This window comes from Ambystoma mexicanum, chromosome 4q (genome assembly GCF_040938575.1).
Source record: "Ambystoma mexicanum isolate Mex_15411 chromosome 4q, UKY_AmexF1_1, whole genome shotgun sequence".
NCBI lineage: Eukaryota > Metazoa > Chordata > Amphibia > Caudata > Ambystomatidae > Ambystoma > Ambystoma mexicanum.
In genome coordinates, this window is record NC_090928.1 from 392,201,016 (window position 1) to 392,221,081 (window position 20,066).

Here is a 20,066-nt window from a genome sequence, read left to right on the forward strand (position 1 = left end):
AAACAAGAAAATATGAATGTTACTAAAAAAATGCGCCCTTGTAGTATGTTTGTTTTTTTGTTAGTTTACATTTTCTAGACAATATGCATGCTGGCTTGTTTATGCCATGTGATTTCTCCCTGCCTTCCCCTCCTTTGATTTCAGCTCTTTAGAACATTATCCCCACAACTTCTCCGCTGGACACATTTTTATTCCATCCTTATTTTCCGGGCAGATTTCAACACCAGTCGCCACTGCCAGAAGTTCTCACTTGTCTTTACAGTGCAGTAGTGGCCTCTGCATCCCTCTGTTAGACATTGCCTCTTTCCAGTTTACTGAATAGTGTACCTGAACTTCGTCCCACTATCGTTTTGATGTGGGTCTTCCCCTCTGCCTCCCCTCACCCTTTTCTTCGAGAGTCCCCTATCTTTCATGTGCTCTTCCTGTGCTTAAGCAGTCCAGTTGTGCTTCTAGCATAATCATTGTGTACTTATTACTATTACTTCTGATTGAGGCCATTTCCATTTCTACTTCTAGATCCTGTTCCCTTTTGGCCATAGGATTCCTCTAGGAATGGGACAGAACTGGAGCACTCTGTGATGAACCCTACGGAATCCTCACAGAACCCCTGCCTAAAGTCCGTCTCCTCTCAGGTGACCCGGGAAAAGCAGACACTTTCTGATCCTGACCTTGGTGGGGGGGGGGAGGTCTGCAGGAGGATTACTTGGGAAAGGAGAAAGGGCTCAGGGAAATAAGAATACTCTGTTGGGTGAGACACCATTTCGAATGGATTGTGTCCTCCAACGCATTCCACATCTTCGACATGTAATGTCCACAGCTGTGCACTTGGAAACTTTTTCGGCACAGGGCGTCCTGCGTCGGGTCCATGTCCCTCAAGGATGACGTCACAGGATGTTATAAATAGGATGTACGGCGCCCGTAGCCTCAGTTCAGTTTTTTCCGCAAACGTGTTAACTTCGTGAGACTCGCCGCGCCTCATGTGTTTTCTTAATTGAAGGTGTCTTTCTCTTCAACCCCTCCGACTCTGCCGTCCGGCTTCAAGACCTGCCGGGACTGCAAGTCTAAGATGTCGCTCACTGACCCCCACCGCATTTGTTTGTGGTGCCTGGGCGGGTCGCACGACACCGACGACTGCTCGAAATGCCAGTCGCTGACTGCGGAAGGCCTTGCGGGAGCGGAAGGGGAAGCTCCAGGTAGGAAGGGGCTCTAAGAAAGTCCCGGACTTCCAAGTCCAAGTGGTTTTCCACCGACGACTCGAGGGGTGACTCTCCGTGTCGGAAGGATTCCCGGGGATCTCGGTCCCGGAGTGGTTCCCGCCACTTGTCTTCCTCATCCCGGCACCCCAGGAAGCGCCGTCACTGGTCGCCTTCCCCATCCTCCTAGGAGGATGGTGCTTCGAGGAAGGTTTTGTGCCCTACGAAGTCCTCGACTGGAGGAATGGGCGGCGTTTTGAAAATCCATCTGTCACGACCACAGGTTAGTTTTCCCATACTAGTCCTAAGAGATGCAGGTTCATAGGAAATTCATTTGTCCTAGCTGGTTATTGATTCTAATTCCCCATGTAAATGGTTGGTTGGAGTTTCGTTAATGGCCGCTAGGTAGTGCCTCTGGGTCAGTTAGCTAGCGGGTCTAGTTGCCCCGCCCATCAGGAGGCTCGCGCTTTGCGTCGTTTGTCTGAGTTCAGATGGAACGCTCGCCGCGTACCTCCGTTTCCTGTCACAGCTCAATATTCCTTGTCCACAGATAATTACCGTTCATTCCATGAGTAACATTTCCTAGATATCAGTTCCCTTCCTGTATTTTCCAGTTTGCTGTCGTCCCGGCTCAGTCACAGTCCATAGCCCGGAGTCCTGTCATAGCGGTCTCCTCACCTCACAGTCCCTGGCAGTTTTCTCTCACGCAAGTACTCCCAGTGATGTGCGAATGCATTTGCTTCGTTTTTGCTGCCTTATCAGATACATTGAATTGTGTATAAATGTTATTAGAATCCCTCACGCATTTCAGGGTATTACGTTGTTATTAGCGGGTTCGTGCCCTTTCTGTGGAGTTTGCCTTGGAAGTTTGTTTCTAGTCAGATATTTTTGGTCACACTCATGTTCATATTACGCAAGGTCATAAGGTGCTTCCATGTTTCCGACCGAGTAGTTCTTTGACTCTTCTACTTGTTTCAGGGGTTTACTATTCCGTCACGCATTGTAGTGAGGAAGTTCTTCACAGCTCTTTTTTCTGTAATTTTACACACGCATCTCACCACAGCATATTGCCCCTTTTAGGGTCTAATTAGGATAGGGTTTCTGTCATTTCCTTTTTTACCAGTGATAATTGCTCTCCATAAGTGCCCATTTAGCCCCTTATAAAAGAAACCATTCTCCTGTGTCCCATCTTCAGGACTTGCGCCCCTGTATAGAACAGGATGGAGAGCTCAACAAATTAAATACCAAGGTGAGCTATTGCTGGTCCCATAGTTACCAGTCTGTTCCTCCTATTTTACAAGAGAAAACTAAGGAAGGGAAAATTGTTAATTTCTTCACAGAAATTCCGTGTCTAGTTTCCACGAAGGTAGAAGTCAGTTGGAGTTCCAAAGGGTCCCGCAGAGTTCAGGTGAGCGTTACACCATCATGGCGATTTTTCGTTCGCAGGACACGGGTCCGGTCGCGCCTTCTGACGATGCCAGCCAGGATCGATCTCGTTCCATGGCTCGCACGCCTTCGGGCTCGGGTTTGCAACGCGACACTCGGGAGCTGTCGAGGTCCCGTACAGACAAGGAATCGAAAGGTTGCAAGAGACCTGTCTCTAGGTCTCGGTCCTCGTTCCCAGCCAGACTGCAGCAACCTATTGAGGGCTTGGGGCTGGTGTCGACTCGTTCAGCGCCGTGTCCGTCCGATTCAGACATCAACGCTTTGCCGTCGTATCAACCCACAGAGCCGTCGGCTCCTGTGTCGACCCCGATGTCAAGGTTGTCGACGCTCTCGACATCAAAGCCTTCGGCGCTATTGGCGCCTTTGGGAATTTCTTCTCGCAATTCGCCATTGGAGTACCTGGACATTGTGGATCCTCCAAGGAAGGCTACAGCGAAGTCGGTGAGGCCAGTTTTGGCCTCCAGGCCCTCTTCTGTCCCCATCCCTGGGTTTCAACACCCTCTGGATGATATTTTTGAAGAGGAGGAAAGGTCTGAGGTTGAGGAACCTGGTGACATTGATGATGATCCAATTTTTTTCTGGGGACAGTCAGTTGAAGGAGTTGAGGCAAACCCTCCATGATGCAAGTGGACTGGACACTTCCCCGGAAGTGGAGTTTGGTAGACCTGAGCCTGGGGCTCATGCAGAGTCTTCTTATAGGATACTCATGGCACGAGTCTCTGGAGTATCTGGGTTGGTCTAGTCCTCCAGAAGACTTTGTGCAGGATGATCTGACGGACATCTTGGGTCAAGGTCCGTCCTCCAACCCTGTTTTGCCATTTCATTCTACCTTGCAGAAAAGTGTGGCAGCTGCTTAGCAGTCCCCGGAATCTCTTCCGGCTGTGAATAAAAATCTAACTAAGAAATACTGCCCTTCTGGTAGCAACCCCAGCTATTTGTCTACTCACCCCACTCCTGAGAGGTTGGTGGTTCAGGCGGCCAAGGCCACCTCGAGGCAGGCGGCATACCCTACCATCCCTCTGGATAGGGACGACAAGCGCTTCGACGGTTGGGCCCGGAAGGTATTTTCTGCTGGGAGCATGGCTTTGAAATCGGCCAACTCCACGTGTGCCTTGGAAAGGTTTTCACACACTCTGTGGAATTCCTTGGCAGCTGAGCATATTCCCGAGGGGGAAGAAAGGGATGGTTTCCTTGCTCTCGTGCAAGACGGCAAGGATGCCATGTGTGAATCCCTTGAGTCGGGTTTGGATACGGCTGACAGTGTTAGCCGATCCATGGCTGTGAGCTCCGTGCTACACATATTTGCGTGGTTGCGGAAGTCGGGGTTTGCTCCGGATGTGCTGGCCCGTCTTCTCAACATGCCCTTTGATGGCACACATTTATTTGGCAGCGAATCGAAGTGATTTGCCTGCGGCTGAAACTACCGCGGGCGAAACGTTCGCATGAGAAAGGTGGAAACTATCAAAAGTTTGCACCTTTCTCATGCAAACACACATACATACTCACACCCACACACACACGACACAGCCATAACACCCCCCCCCCGCACCTACACCCTCAGCACACCCCCACCCACACTCCCAACATTAAAAAAAAACCCACTTAACTTCATCTTCACGCTGGGTTCCTGCAGCGCCAGGTCCCTTTCACTTTTGTGATCTGGCACTGGCGCCACAGGGTCCTTTTTCTTTTCTTCTTTTTTTGTTGTTGTTATAACGGAAGGCTGCAGGGGTGTCCCCCGCAGCCCCCGCTCACTATACCATAAAGTATAGTGAGCGGGGCGATGCCGTCATGATGCCTACTCCCGGGAAGCCAGTTCAGGACCAGCGTCCCCGAAAGCAGACATCATGTCCCCAGGGAGGAACCCAGCAACCCCTTAGGCCTAAGGCCCAGGCTCATAGAAGGCATCAGTCCTGGCACCATAGGCGCCAGGCTCATTATGGGAGTGCTTGGATGGACTTACCTGATGCAGACCATGCTGCCGGATCTAGACCTCCTTGAGGTCTGAAAGGGACTATTTTACCTATGGGACTATTTTACCACTCGGGTGTGGCTGAGGAAGAATACTTACCTGGAACTACTTTGAGGGCTATTTAAACCACGCCCAGACAGTAGCTCAAGCTTTGCGTTGTTCTGCATCTAGCAGCTGGACGCTCACCGTGTCTGCTCCTGCATCCTGGCTCCAGCCACGCCCGCCTGTAACCTGGAACACCTGAAAAGGAAGGAAAGGAGAGAAAGGTGAATAATTGAACTTTACCTACCTCCATCCGGAGTCCGGAACCATCACTCCGACGATCCTGAGAAAAGACATTATTTTTAGAAGTGCATCGCATCGCTCGCTGCAGCGCCGCGTTCCACTCACCTTCACGAGGCGCCCTCGGGCTCTTCAGCCACCATTGTCACCATCCGTCTCCTTTCAGCGCCTAAGGAGAAAAAGAGACAAAACAAAGGTGAGCGAAAGAACAGATCGAGGAAGGCCTGATTCTTCCACCTTTAGACTTACCTGATTTTTGTTGGGACAATCTTTCCACACCTCGGGTCGGCGCCGCTTCTTTGGCACTGCCGTACCCCGTCCCCTAAGGGGAAAAAGAGACAAAACAAAGGTGAGCGAAAGAACAGATCGAGGAAGGCCTGATTCTTCCACCTTAAGACTTACCTGATTTTTGTTGGGACAATCTTTCCTCACCTCGGGTCGGCGCCGCTTCTTTGGCATTTCCGTACCCCGGCCTAAGGGGAAAAAGACACACGCATTAGTGGGTGAAAGCAAGATCACTAAGGGAACCATCCATCTAAAAGACTCACCAGAGTTACCTTCGGCGAATCCATTCCTCTACGCGGATTCTTCATCCTACATCTGAAATAGAGAAAAGGACAACGGACAATTAAGGCTTGAACTTTTGCAACTGAATACTTACGGCCTCATATCGGAAAGGTCAAGCGGAGTTGAATATTCACCAAACCCGAGATCCAGTGAAGTAACTGGAAATCAACACGCCCCTGCATCGGAAGCAGGATGGAGAGCTCGTCCTTTCAGACTCTAAGGTGAGACTCTACGGGGAATTGCGGAGGGGGTTCGAGGAGTGTGGAAGGGGGGGGAATCTGACGCATTATCCAGCAGATAGTTAATCCCCTTTTCCATCTACAGAAGGATTCTTCTACGGGCCAGACAGGCGAGGTTTGGGGGGTCCGGTCCGGTCCAGTCCATCTTCCGAGTCCTGCGCATCACCTTTGAAGAGGTCATAGCAGTCCAGAACAGATCGGCGCCTCCGTGGGAATCAGCTGAGCGTTACAGATACGGGGGACATCCCCGCAGCCCCGGTGTTTTTTACAATTCTACCACCAATGGTTCGAGCTTTTCATGTTCGAACCTTTGGTGGTAGCATTTTTTAGAACTTTTGGTCATTGCGACCATTTTTTTTTTTTTTTTTGGTAAAATCGTCCTATACCTTTGGCAGCAAGGCTGGCGAGAGCCTTGAGAGGTTGCAGACCTCAAAAGCTGCGGCAGAGTCTTTGAGCGCCGCAGTGCATCAACCTCTGCCTTTTTCGTCCTAGGGGACAGCAGTTGAAGGGAGGTTCCTTTCGGTACTACTCCTCCTTTGGTAGTACGAGAGGGGCCGCCAGTCAAAGGGGCAAGTGGAAAGGTTCCCGTGGTGGACGGGGAAATCATGGTGCCAGAGCCGCTCAGGCATCTGCCTCTTTGCCTTCAGGCACTGCTGCAGCTGCTTCCAAACAGTCATGAGGCCATGTCCCATGGTCCGCCGGTTGGGGGCAGACTGTCTCAGCATCTTGAAGAATGGCGGGCCACTACTTTAGATGCGTAGGTGTTGGATACCATAGCCCACGCCTACTGTCTTCCCTTCCTTCAGCGGCCTCACGACAATCCACCGGGGAAACTCTCTTTGAAGCTTCCGGATCCGCTCCTTGCGCAGGAAATCTTGTCCCTGCAGGAGAAAGGCACTATAGAACTGGTGCCTGTAGCGGAGAGGAACAAGGGATGGTATTCCCCTTATTTTTTTACCCCAAAGAAAGACGGGGGTTTGAGACCCATCATGGACTTGCATTGGTTGAACAAACTCCTCTGGAAGGACAAGTTCAAGATGGTCACTCTTAAGTCCTCCAGGCCCTTTAACTTCAGGATTGGTTGGGGTCTGTGGACCTCAAGGATGTTTACTTCCATGTGCCGATCCATCCCGCGCACAGGAAGTACCTGAGGTTTGCGGCTGGCGACTCGCACTTTCAGTTTCGGGTCCTGCCGTTCGGATCGACCTTCGCCCGAGGGTCTTCACGAAGCTCATGGTGGTGGTGGCAGCGTACCTCGGGCGAGGGGGGGATTCACGTCTTCCCCTACCTGGACGACTCGCTGATCCGGACGCACTATCCCGAGCTTGCTTTGGATCATCTGTGTCACCTGCCGCACGCTCATGCCAACAACTTGACCGCCAGCGGTCGTTGGTCTCCGTCGGAGTCCAGACTCCACATCAATCTGTTAGAGCTGAGAGCCATCAGGCTAGCCCTGAAGGCTTTTCTGCCCTCGGTACGGGGGAAGAGTGTCCTGGTCATGACGGACAAAACGGTGGCCATGCATTACCTCAACAAAAAAGGGGGTGCAGGGTCACTCCCGTTGTGCAGAGAGGCAATGCAACTCTGGTTCCGGGCCATCCAGCAGGAAATTTCGATCTCGGCAGTTCATCTGGCCAGCGACGAAAATGCAGCGGTGGATGCTCTTCTGGGGGTGGTCGTCAGGTTCCCCATCCAGAGGTCAAGACTCTCAACCTTCACGCTTGGTGTCTGAAAGGTTGAGGTATAAGGATTTTGGACCTCCCGTATTACGTGATGGAGGTGTTGCTTTCGGCCAGGCGGCCTGCAACAAAATCCCTTTACCGTTGGCGTAAGTTCTGCGACTGTTGCAGGGATCACAATGTTGATCCTTTTCAGTGCTCCATTCCTATGGTTTTGTCTTTCTTGCTTTCTTTGGCCCACAGGGGCCTTCAAGTGGGTACCATTAAAGGTTACCTGCGGCACTGTCTATCTTTAAGCGCTCGTCTGAAGAATGTTCTTACTTTAAGATTCCTTTGATTTCTCAGTTTCTTAAAGGACTGACTAATGTATTCCCGCCGTCCCCTTTCCAGGTGCTGGTTTGGGATTTGAATTTGGTTTTGAGATTTCTCATGGGTGCTCAGTTTGAAACTTTGCTCTCTTGTCCTTTGAGATTACTCTCCTCAAGACTGTGTTCTTGGTTGCGGTTACTTCCCCTCGCAGAGTGAGTGAATTGCAGGCACTTTCAGCTAAGCCACCCTTTACTGTGTTTCACAAGGACAGGGTTGTACTGCGAGTACGTCCTTCTTTTCTACCTAAGGTAGTCAGTCTCTGACTATCATTTGAGGAAAAAGGTGTTTCTTCCATCTTTCTACCTCCTCATCCTGGTAAGGAAGAGGAGCGTCTCCATCGGTTAGATCCTAGGAGAGCTCTTAGCTTTTATATTTCTAGGATGTTGAGGGTCAGAGTGGACGATCACCTCTTTGTAGGATATGCTGGACACCGATTGGTCCAGGCTGTTATCCAAACAGACCATGTCCAGGTGGAATATCCTAACCATTACGGAGTGTTACTGGTTGGCGGTAAAGACCGTCCTGAAGGGTTGAGAGCTCATTCCACTAGGGGCGTGGCTACTTCCACTGCCCTCCAGCGGGGTGTTCCTATTAGGAATATTTGTGATGCCGCTACTTGGGCTTCAATCCATACATTTGTAAAACATTATTCCCTGGATACCATCCATGGTCAGGATATGGCCTTTGGGAAGGCGGTTCTTTATTCTGCAATCTAATTGGGTATTCTAAATTCTTGTCCCTCCTCGATTTACTGGTACTGCTTTGGGAGTCTGTCAAAGATGTGGAATGCGTTGGAGGACACAATCCATTTGAAGAACAAGTTACTTACCAACTGCTAACGTTCTTTCGACTGGATGTTCCTCCAACGCATTCCACATCGCCCTCCCACCCTGCCCCTCAGGAGAATTTCCTATGCGATTGCAGCTTCCGTTTCCGCAAAGCTAAGTGCAGTCCAGCAGGCATCAGACTGGTGTCACACATTCTGGGGGAAAAAACTTAAACTGAGGCTACGGGCGGTGTGCGTCCTATTTATAACATCCTATGACGTCGTCCTCGACGGAGGCCCTCGAGGGACATGGACCCGATGCCATCGACGCAGGACGCCCTCTGCCGAAAAAGATTCCGAAGTGCACAGCTGTGGACATTACATGTCAAAGATGTGGAATGCGTTGGAGGAATATCCAATCGAAAGAACGTTACCAGTTGGTAAGTGACTTGTTCATTTGCCTTCCTCTAGGGAGGATGTTTCCTCAATACCAAAGTATGTAATAGCTTGTAGTCATATCAATATTTTTGTTCCCCAAGTTGAAAATCTTGATATGGGTAAAAACAATCATGAACCCCTGGGCTTTGAGCAAAATGAAAACCCTTTTAAAACCCGGATGATTTACAGAGCTAGAAGCTCCCCTAATAACTATTCAAACTATAAAGAACTGTGTTCCGCTAGACAATCCAGTCCTGTGACTGATACTTATGATATTCCTTTAAAGAATATTATGGGGAACAGAAATGAGTTCAAGACAATAGAACTATTGCATTAGGGACTTCAAAATCCATAATCCCTGAAGTACTGGGACGATGAAGAGGTCTAAAGAGGAACAAGGCTGCAGAGTGCAACTCGTTGGTGCGAATGTTCCACACCTGAGGGAGAATGGGAGGCATTGCAAAACCAAATGACTGTCATTAAGCAAGCAAGTATATTTAGAACCCAGCAACAGGATGAGGCAAAACTATTAGAACCTAATATAGACAACCAGTACCCAAGCCAAAAGAAAAGCAAGGCAATTTAAATTCAATAGATATTGCCATAGTCGGGAGGGGACTAATGAAAATCCAAAGCTTATTGTACATATTTGAAGCAGCGCATAATGAATGCTGCTATGAACCCACATTGCCAAAGTCAAGGAAGAAGCAGAATAAAACCGTATCCTTTTGAGTGTTTGGTTAATAACACAGTGGGGAAACGAGAGTGGCAAAAAGTCTGCCCTTCTGGAAAAGGTTGTTCAGAATGAGAGGAGCATAACTGAGGTTTTGGATAGTATTAAAGAGCACCAATGTGAATCTTGCCTTCCCTGAAGAGTTGCTTAAATCCTGATGATGTAAAGTGATGAACACTGCAAAGCTGATGTAAGCTGATCTTAACCAAAGAGGCACTTGTTGGTGAATTACTGTTCGGGCAGCGGAGTATATTTGAAGAGCGAACTTTGAAGTAGTAGGCCTGGCATGGAAGTAAACCAGGTAGAAGTTGACGTGCAGTGAATTGGTATTAACAAATGATTCTGTTAAACTTTCATTGCTGAAGCAAGAACTGTATAAGACTGCTAAAGAAGTATTGTTTATCTTTAGGCATAATAGGTTGTGGCAAAATCATCCTGACAAATTATGTTACAAACCTGCCGATGAACTCAGGAGATATTCTTTGTTTATGTGAAGAAGATTACTGTCCTGATCACGCAGGACAAGGACACTGGGGCAGGCTGGGCAGTCTTGCTGCGCAATTGACGTTGGCGGAAATGGCACCCTCATCCAGTAGTACCATAGACGCAAGTTCGCCACCTCCAAGATGGCCTGCCAATGAAGGACACAAGTTAGAAACCAATATGGCTGCCGGTTTCACACTTTATACCAGCCTCAACAGTCTAGATGTATCAGGAAGGGCCCTGGGCTATATATACCTCACCTAGTCCGTCTTCCTTGCTTCGCATTGCTTCTGCTCATGTCAGAGCAGCTAAACGCTTACCACGTCCTGCTCTTGGAGTTCGCCGTGCCCAGGACTCTTCTCCTTCTGATCTCGATCGGCTCCAGCAACAAAAAGGGGGTCCGTTATTTAAACAACGGAACCAAGAACGCTACGCTCAGCTTTCGCTCCCTGCACAATCCTGCTTACCTGTTAATTGTTGCGCTGAGAACGCTGCGCTATGCTCCGCTCTCTGGACAACTCTGCTACCCTGTTACCTGTGGCTGGGGGTCAGATCCCATCCCTGCAGTGACGTCCTGCAAAAACAAAGGCACAAGCGCATTACAACATAACTTGCCGCACCAGAGCGCAGAATGAAAACCAACTCATCAAAAGCACTGCACTGCTGAAAGTTAAAGGCCTTTTACTCGTGCAGCAGCAAAGGAACAGCACTACAGAACAAAGGACAGAACTACAAACTAAAAGTGCCCCTTGGCTCCAGTACTTGGTGGGTTGCAGCTGGTCGGGACCACGCCCAACAGTGAAGGAACTGGTCCGGTGAATTCTTCAATTGCACATGTGTGTGCAGTGCCAACTAAACCTTGTGAGTCCAGCCTCCCTCTGGGCCAGTGGAAGCAAGAGGAGGTGGGTATCATGGGGGTGGGGGGGAGGGCCAGAACACATTCCTTGTCTCTGCCTTTAAATCCTGCACATCCACCAGGAGGAACCAGAACAACATTGAGAGTCTACAAATCCACCATACAACATTCTAGCCCCTCCTGCCACACAGCATACAGGGTTAGTTTACTGCACTGTGCTGCTGTGGGGAAGGAGAGGTGCGGTCAACCTCTTCTTCTGAAGGCCGACACACCTGCAGGGCTTCAGCTAAGCGTTACAATTACTATTACAAGAGAAAGATGAAGAACCTTTTGTTGCACCGCTGGAGTGTTGGAACTTTTTGTTGTCAAGTTGAAGTTACTAAGAACTGTTTTAAACATTGTTACACACCAGGATTTCCTTACTTCCTATTTGAACTGTGGAGCAGAGTCCTGCTTGAATCTGCAGGAAGGGGAATTCAGCCAGGTTATAAGGAGAGATTGTTGTCATTGTGAACTTAACTGTTATAATTTTGTTGCCTTTGCCTTTGAACTGCAATGCATTACCTTATTGAGGTACTGTATGTAGAAGTGTGAGGGCCTAATATCCTTTGTTGGAGTGTTTCCTTTAGTTTGTTTTAGGCAGGGAAATCCTTGTCCGGGTAGGGATAGTGGCATCTTTTGGAAAACCTTCACAAATTTCTGAACCCTCACAACTAGCTGTGTAGCATTAAATTATTAAAACCTCACAGTGCGCAGCTATAGGACAGTATTTGCACACAATTCTCCTGCATTGCTCACACGCTACTAGCCCCTTCCTCCACTTTATCAGAACAGGGGCACTCTACAGTATGTACTATCTTCCTTTGTGATGAGAAGGCAAAGCTGGGACTGACCGAGTCCTGCTGTGTTGACCTACTACACAAGATGTGACCTTAATGCTTTTAAGGCCTAAAACCAGCAGACACACACAAGTTCCCTTTGGGTTGAATACCAGGCTTGGGCCATTTGATGCTGCCTTAGTGGTCGAAAACCAGCCTTTGGCCTGAGGCTAACTTGAAGGCTAAACCTCTGGATGGATCGTGCAGACCTTACCCTGAGGCTCAGTTGAGCTCTACCAATCGGGTAATCTAAATCAAGTACTAAATACATTGGGGACAAAGCAGTTTTCACAACACATGGTCCCTGAAAGTCAACTACTGTAGCGGAATCACCGGGTCCAAGTGCTCAGTTTCGCACCTGAAGCTACTGCGTCACCGCAGGTCCCATTGATAAAAGTCCTAGGGGAACTCAAGATCCTATCTTGCAATATGGATCATGGACCCATTACCTGTAAGGTGCAATGTGTAGTTGATTAATGCCAGAGCAGGTAAAATCCTATGTACAATTGTCCCCTTAGGGCCCAGTTCCCAACCAGACTGCATTCAGAGCTGGACCACTATGTGCGACTGCCTCACCGGCATCATGAAGCCAGACACCGACAACAGATTCTGAATTAAAATAAAATACTTTATTACCTTAAATGTCATGCTGGAAAAAGGGCTTGCTTTCCCTAGGCTAAGGTGGGATTGCCCTACCGAAATGAAACTAAGGAAAGTCTGAGTCAAAGAGTTCAACTTTAGAATCTGTGTCCAAAACCTATACCTGACCCCACAATTAATCTATACAATGTGTAGGGATGTCAGCAACCAAAAGAAATAGTGTTCAACATATGGTCTGAGCTTCTTCCAGCTCGCAGCTTCTTTGCTGCTCTCTTCCCCAAGTATAAAACCGTTCCCACAAAAGTCTGTTACCTTTTAAAATTCAGGATAATACAGTTTTAGACAATACTCTGGGTTCCCTTCCCAAGTTCCAAGCAACGCAGTTCAAAACACAAAAGCACCTTCAGACTCCTCAAGGCAGTACATGTTCCAAGTCTCAGGGTTCCCTTCCCCAAGATTTGATTTCAATACCGCAAAATATCCTTTGTCTTCTTGGGGCTCTGCCACTCTTGCACCCTCTTTTATGGCTAGTTGTCATGTAAATATCTTGACTGTTAGATCAAACTTCAGGGTTCCCATTAATTCTGTTTTCAGAGTATATTTCTGCTATGGGTTTTTCAAACAATTTGGTATTCAATATGTCTCTTTGATTTCATGTTAAAATTCCATTCACTTTAGAATTCATAATATAGTGGTTTTTAAACTCCATATTTAACCGTTCTGTCTATTTGTAAGGTTTTCATTCAGTTAGGTATTTAATAGGAACGGGTTGTACTTGAAACACACTTTTAATCTTTTTTTATAAAGAACATTTTATTAGTTTTGCACATAAAATAGTACATAGTGGTCAAACAAACAAATCAGTACAAACAAGAACAAAACAAAACAATCTAACCGTCAATACATTGTTATGTAACCATGCCATAATCCAAGTCAACGATCCGTTTCAGTTTGCATCTTCCCATTTCTGCCAAATTCTCTTCCCTTTTCCGGGACATCCTCTAGCCGTGTATATGCATTGTTCGATTAGCATGCAGACAGTCACATCCGCTATCCATTTTGCAAGCGGGGGGACAACATCAGATCCCCACAGTTTTGCAATGTTGCGCTTAATCAGCCCTGTGGCGGTAGAGAGGAATCGTTTCTCAAAGCTTGTTACATTCTCCTCCTCTACAATACCGAGCAGCAGCATCTTTGGATCTCTAGGGATGGTGTGGCCTAGCACTGTGGACAGTTTGTTGCAGCATTGCTGCCAGTAGTCTGTAATTCGAGGGCAGCTCCATAATATATGAAAGAAGGTGCCTGCTTCCTGTCGGCAGCATAAGCAATTAGGGTCAGTACCGCGATCCCACCGATACAGTGTAGCTCGCGGATAGTATATTCTGTGTAGGAATTTCAGCTGTATTAGCCAGAGTCTGGCTTAGATAACAGTTTCTGGCAGAAACATCAGCGCGATTACCCAATCTTCAGGTTGTATTGATCCAACATCCCCCCTCCCATTTAAACTTAAGGTTACACAACTCAGGGGTCACAAAGGATGATATGACATTATAAATGACAGAGGGGATTTTGGTGGGAACGTGTTCTATTACTATGTTCCTTTCTAGCGGTGTGCAGTCTGGCAAGTTCGATAGCATTGGGAGGTAGTCATGTAGTGCATGCACCAGTAGAAGATAGTGGTAATGTTCAGTAGCGGGTAGGCCAAATCGCTCAGATCGGTCCTCAAAGGGGGCATTCTCGCTGCTCACGATGACGTCCCTGACCCTGATTATGCCCGCTGATATCCACCTCGGCCATATCAGCAATTTGGCTAGTTCAGGTAGTTTATTATTCCCCTAGAGTGCCTGCACCGGGGCGATCTTTCTGTCCCAGCCAGTATGTCTATGGGCGTCTCTCCACAGTAGTGTAGTATGTGTTATCGCGTAGGGGGGGAATCTTGGCAGCTTCCGATAAAGGCACACGAGTGGGGGCGTATCTCGCATTGTTGTGATTTCCACCCGGATATGGGGCAATTCTTTGTTCCCATGGAGGACGTAATAACCTGCTGCCATTTGGCTGGCCCAGTAATAGGCTTGTATGTGTGGCAGTCCAATCCCACCCTTCCAGATGGAGCATTGTAGTTTGCGCAGTGCGATCTGTGCATGTCCCCCTGCCCATATTAGTGTTCTGAGTATGGCATCTATTTTGCAAAATTCCAGATTTGGTGTGTGAAGTGGGGAATTCTGCAGAATGTAGAGAAAGCGAGGTAGTGCCAGCATTTTGAAGAGTGCTGTTCTCCCCAGTATCGTGACCGGGAGTAGTGTCCAGTGTCGGATGTAGGTTCCTGGGTATATACTCTGAGAGGTTTGCTGTCACGTGGATACCCAAGTATCGGAAGTGAGGTTTGGTGTCTCAATCCGGTACGGTCAGTGCAGAGGAACCGTTTGTGCCGCTCCCTAGACTGGAAAGGGGACGACTTGTTCCAGTTCACTCTGAGTCCGGTAAAGGACCTGTTTTGTTTGTGTTTTCGTGACTTCCGGGCAGGATCGAGACGGATGTCCCAGATAAATCAGGAGGTCAACCGTGTATAGGGAAACCTTGTCTTCTATGCCCCCAGGCCAGCAATATCCCCTCCACGAGGTTGTGATGTGTAGTATTATGGCTAGCGGTTCAATAATCGGTGCAAAGAGTAGTGAAGATGGTGCACATACTTGCTGTGTTCCCTTTCCTGGATGAAAGGTCCGCGAGGGCCACCCATTTACTCTAACCTCGGCTAGTGGTGATGCGTACAGGAGTCGGACCCAGCCCATGAAGGATTCTCCAAATCTCATCCTTGCCATAATACCCATAGTGCCTCCCAGAACACAGAATCAAAGGCCTTTTCAAAATCGACTGCTAGTAATGCTAAAGGGTCCCAGAGGTCAGAAGCTTTCTCCAGCACTAAAACGAATCTGCTAATGTTCATGCGGGTTGACCTCTGTGGCATGAATCCGCACTGGTCCAGATGGATCAGTGTAGTTATCACTTTCTGTAGTCTGTTTGCCAGAAACTTTGCCAAAATCTTTGCTCTGCTGTTTATTAGGGAGATCAGCCTATACGAGCTGCATAATTCGGGGTGGGGGGTTTGTCCGGTTTTGGGGTTACAATTATAGTGGCCTTGCGGAGTTCATGGGGCAGGGCTCCCTGTTCCTTGCTGTGCTGAAACATTCAGGGTAGATGTGGGGCCACCTCATTCCCTCCCAATCTCTTCCATATATCAATCGGGAATCCATTGGGTCCAGGGGTTTTCCCAGATTGTAATTGTGATATGGCTGCCAGGACCTCGTCCTCCACAATGTCGAATTCTAGCAGCAATTTTTGTTTAGGGTCTAGACCCGGGAGAGTGATATTGTCTAGTACAGTGGTATTGATGGGTTCGTCTGGTGATTTGTACAGATTAGCATAGTAGTCCGCGAAACGTTCTGCTATATCGCGGTCTGATGTCAACGGGTCTTGTTGTGGCAGTCTTCCTCTAATTTGTCGATTACCAGCGTCTCTCCGTTCTAACCAGGCAAGGCTCTTTCCTGCCTTATCCCCAGTTTCATACATTCTCGTAAGCATTTCCGGGTGTTCCTGTTTGGCATTGCCTAGAGTGACATTGCGGAGGCGTTCCCTGCCCACTAGGAGCAAGCGGTGTGTCAGGGTACCCGCTGGCTATGTTCTCTGTTTCTTTTTGCATCGCCTCTTGCTCTGCCTCCACTACCATTGTCTGGTGGTTTTTCCTGTGGGTCGCTGTCCAGGAGATGATTTCTCCCACTAGGACTGGTTTGTATGACTCCCACAGTGCTGCAGAGTTTTTCACCGTTCCAGTGTTCAGCTCGAAATATGTGGTCTGGGAATCCAAGATAATAGCTATTGAGGTGCCATGGGAGGGGGGGGGGTCTATTTGTCGATAGTTCACTCACCAAGGGTGAGTGGTCGGATATACCACGTGGGAGCAGGTGTTACGCTCACCTGGCTCCCACAGAGGCATCGATCGGAACTGGACAGCTGCGGTCTCCACCAATGTGACGCATAGGGCCGAGATGACGGACTGGACTGGCCCACCTAGCTTAGTTTGCTTGGCCCGTAGGAATATTCTTCTGCAAATGGAGAAAGGGAATTAACCACCCGTGGAGTTGAGCGTAAATCCCCCCCACCCCCGCTGTTCTCCCCACAGATCGCCTTTGATGTCCCCTCTTATAGTCTCACCTGATGGTTTGAAAAGATGAGCTCTCCATCCTGCATTGAGCACAGGGGCGCGTTGATAACCAGTTGCTTCACTGGCTCGAAGGAATTGGTGAGTTCCAGAACAATATTGACTCCGAGATTCCCGGCAAGACGCCGTAAGTAGAAAGTTCGTAAGCGTTCAAATGCCTGACTTTCACTCTTGTCCGATTCCTTGCAGGTTGCAGCTTGACCCTAATGAAGGGTTCCTTCGTGGCAACCGGTAGTATTCTGGTAAGGATTTGTATTTTCCAACACAGTTGGATAAAATAAAGTCAATATGTAACCTGTTGCTTTCTCCCTTATTCAGGCGCTGAGAGAAAGTATGAAGTCTTGGGGAATAATACCTGCGGCGGTAAAATCAGGTAAGTCTATTGTGGTGAGGAGGGTTCCCCTTGTTAGTCCCTTTGTTTCACCTTGCTGTCCTTTTGTTTCCCTTTAGGGGCCGGGGTTCGGCAAAGATGCAGTGGAAGCTGCGCCGACCCGTGAAGAGGAATAGTACCCCCGGTGGTAAAATCAGATAAGTCTATGGGGGCTAACTAATATTCCTCTGTGTATTCCCTTAGCTCAACTTGCTGTTCTCGTCTTCTCCTTAGGTGCCGGAGTGCGGCGGGAACATGCAGGAGGATGCGGTGGAATGTGAAGATGCTGCAAAGGCCGGTGAGTTCAGTGCAGCGCTGCAGCAGGCGAGGCGACGCGCATAAAATAACTTCTTTCTTCCAGCTCGAAGGCGCGATGGATCGGGAATTCAGGTAAGGATTAAAGGTATTGCTCTTGTTCTAACCTTTTCTCCTTCTTTCTCCCTTTTTCTAGGAGCTCCAAACTCGAGGCGGGCGTGGCAGAAGGCTGGATGCAGACTTGCAGGCACGGTGAGCGTTACGCTGCTGGATGCAGAATAACGCGAAGCGTGTGCTGCTCTTCGGGCATGGTTGAAATAGCCCCCAAAGTAGTCCCAGGTAAGTATTCCTCCCCAGCCCCGCCCGAGTAAAAAATAGTCCCTAAGTAAAGTAGTCCCTTCCAAGCCTCTTTTGGCTTGGAGCTCTTGCAGCATGGTCTGCATCAGGTAAGTTTGCAGCATGGTCTGCATCAGGTAAGTTTTACTCTGAGCCTGGCACCACAGGTGCCAGCACTGGACCCAAATAGCCCCTAGCAGGGGTTGTTGGGCTTGCTTAGAATAACTTGATGCCTGCTTCCGGGGTTGCTGGCCGCGGTCTGGGTCCCCGAGGATAGGCATCATGATAGCAGGGTAGCACTAGGGTAGCCCTATGTGCAACCATCGTAGGAAGGAAGAAATAGTCTTTTCTCGAGAGGGAGCCATGGGGTGCAGGTCCCTCCATATATCTTTTAGTCCAAGTGCTGTGATGAATGTGGCAAGTTTGGTACTCGCATTTGGGTTTCTACCTCGCATGTGTGTGCAGTCAAGTGTTATATACATAACATTGTTGAAGTTGCATCCTATTACCCAAATGCCAAGTGCCTGCTGCGTGAGCTGTGATTATAGGTGTGATGTCTTGGTTCAGTTCAGTGAGCAATGATGGCGGGGCATATACAGCCAGGATTGCGTACATTTCATTCTATAATGTGCCTTGTGGTAGGACAAATCTACCACCAGAGTCTTGCATCACTTTGGAGAGGGTGAAGGGGATTTGTTTGTGTAATAGTATTAAGACCCTTCGAGAACCCATGGAGAAACCAGTGTAGTGCTATGCGGTAGTGTTTGCGACGGAAAAGGTTGCATGTTGGGCCTGCCAGGTGCATTTCGGTGAGGAGAACAATATCTGGGGTGTGCGTATTCAGAAACTGCGTGACTAAGCATCTTTTGATTTTGTTGCCTAAGCCGTTGACATTCCACGTTAGGAATTTCAGGGTCTTGAAACTATCTCCAGCCATTGCTATTTAGGTTGGCTCATGTGTATCTATGTGTAGAGTGGCATTGGGAGGGTGCTCTGTATGTGGTGCTCAGGACAGCTGTTTGGAAATGTGGGGTATGTGCATTTTTCAGATGGGTAGATTGGCAAATAAAAACAACTTCTATAAATTCTACAAACTTCCCATCCCCCCGCCCTATACTCCACCCCAACATGAAGCATCTGTCGCCCGAACCTAATTGATAGACAACGGTCGGCTATCAACGATCAACTCTTAGTCATGAAAACAAGCTACGTTGCTGACATCAAGTAAACAGTGGAGTCCAGCAGCACAGGTATTACGCCCTTGGATGGGGGGTGGGTGGCTGGGCCGCGCAGCTTCAGTGTCTCATCGTGCCTGGCAGTGGTAGCATCCAATTTGTTATAAGGGCATCTTGTATTCTAGAGGCGTGCAATTGGTTATTAGGGCTGACTACCCATCGTGGGCGGACTGTATGTTACTCATTCTCCATGGGTAGAGGTGGGTCATGTTCTTGATCCCGCAGCAGTCGAATCATTGGGCTTTAGTCCGACAGGGCCCGAGGGTGGTTGTTCCTGTTAGCTCTGGCCGATCTCCAGTCTCCTTGTGTTGCTCCGCCCATTTCCATGTATCCTTAGGGTCTGTAAAGTAAACCGTCGTGCCCTTCTGGTAATTTTTGAGTTGAGCTGGGAACACAAGACCATATTTGAGATTTAGAGCTCTTAGTTGCTTTTAGAGCTGGTCAAAGTCTGTCTAGCTCGCTGTACTTCTCTTGTATAGTCCAGAAAGAACACATTGTATGTTATCGTGTCTTTTGCGTGGGCCATTTGAAGTAGTGAGTCGCAGTCTCTCTAGTTCTGCAGTTTTGCAATCACCGTGCGTGGTGGAGCACCCGGCGTCGGACGCCCAGTCGGCATCTGGTGGGCACGTTCAATCGAGAAGAAGTTGGAAAGCGTGTTGAGTTCGCGCATATCTGTCAACCATTGTTCCAGAAACAGTTCTATACTTGGTCCTTCCGAATTTTCCGGTAGGCCTAGGATCCGGATGTTGTTGCGCCGCGATCTACCTTCTTCCTCTTCCACTCTCTCCTCCATCGTTTTCAGCCGTGTTAGGACTCTAGACATGTTTCAGAGTCCGTCTTCCGCACCGGGTAGTCGCTGTTCTGCATCTCCTGTGCAGCTTGTCAGCTTCTGGAGATCATGGCGCATGTGGGAGACTACTGCACTGATGCCATCCATCTTCCTTTCCATAGAAGCTCTTGAGTTGGCAATGGCATTCATGACATCCTTAAGAGATATAGTGTTTTCTGTTTCCGTCGCGATACCAGGAGATTCTTGATTGGTGGGATTAACTGCTACGGGTGTAGAATATTGATCCATTCTACTTCGAGTAGAGTTCTTTTTGTGTTTGTTTGTCCTTGACAATTTGTGGGCTCTGGTGGGTCACCACTCGTT

The 20,066-nt window shown here is 48.6% G+C and overlaps 1 protein-coding gene across 1 annotated transcript in view; it reads left to right on the forward strand.

Moving 5' to 3' along the window:
* Positions 1–20,066, forward strand: part of MTR (5-methyltetrahydrofolate-homocysteine methyltransferase) — a 1,960,411-nt gene that overhangs the window by 84,887 nt on the left and 1,855,458 nt on the right. The window lies entirely within an intron of this gene.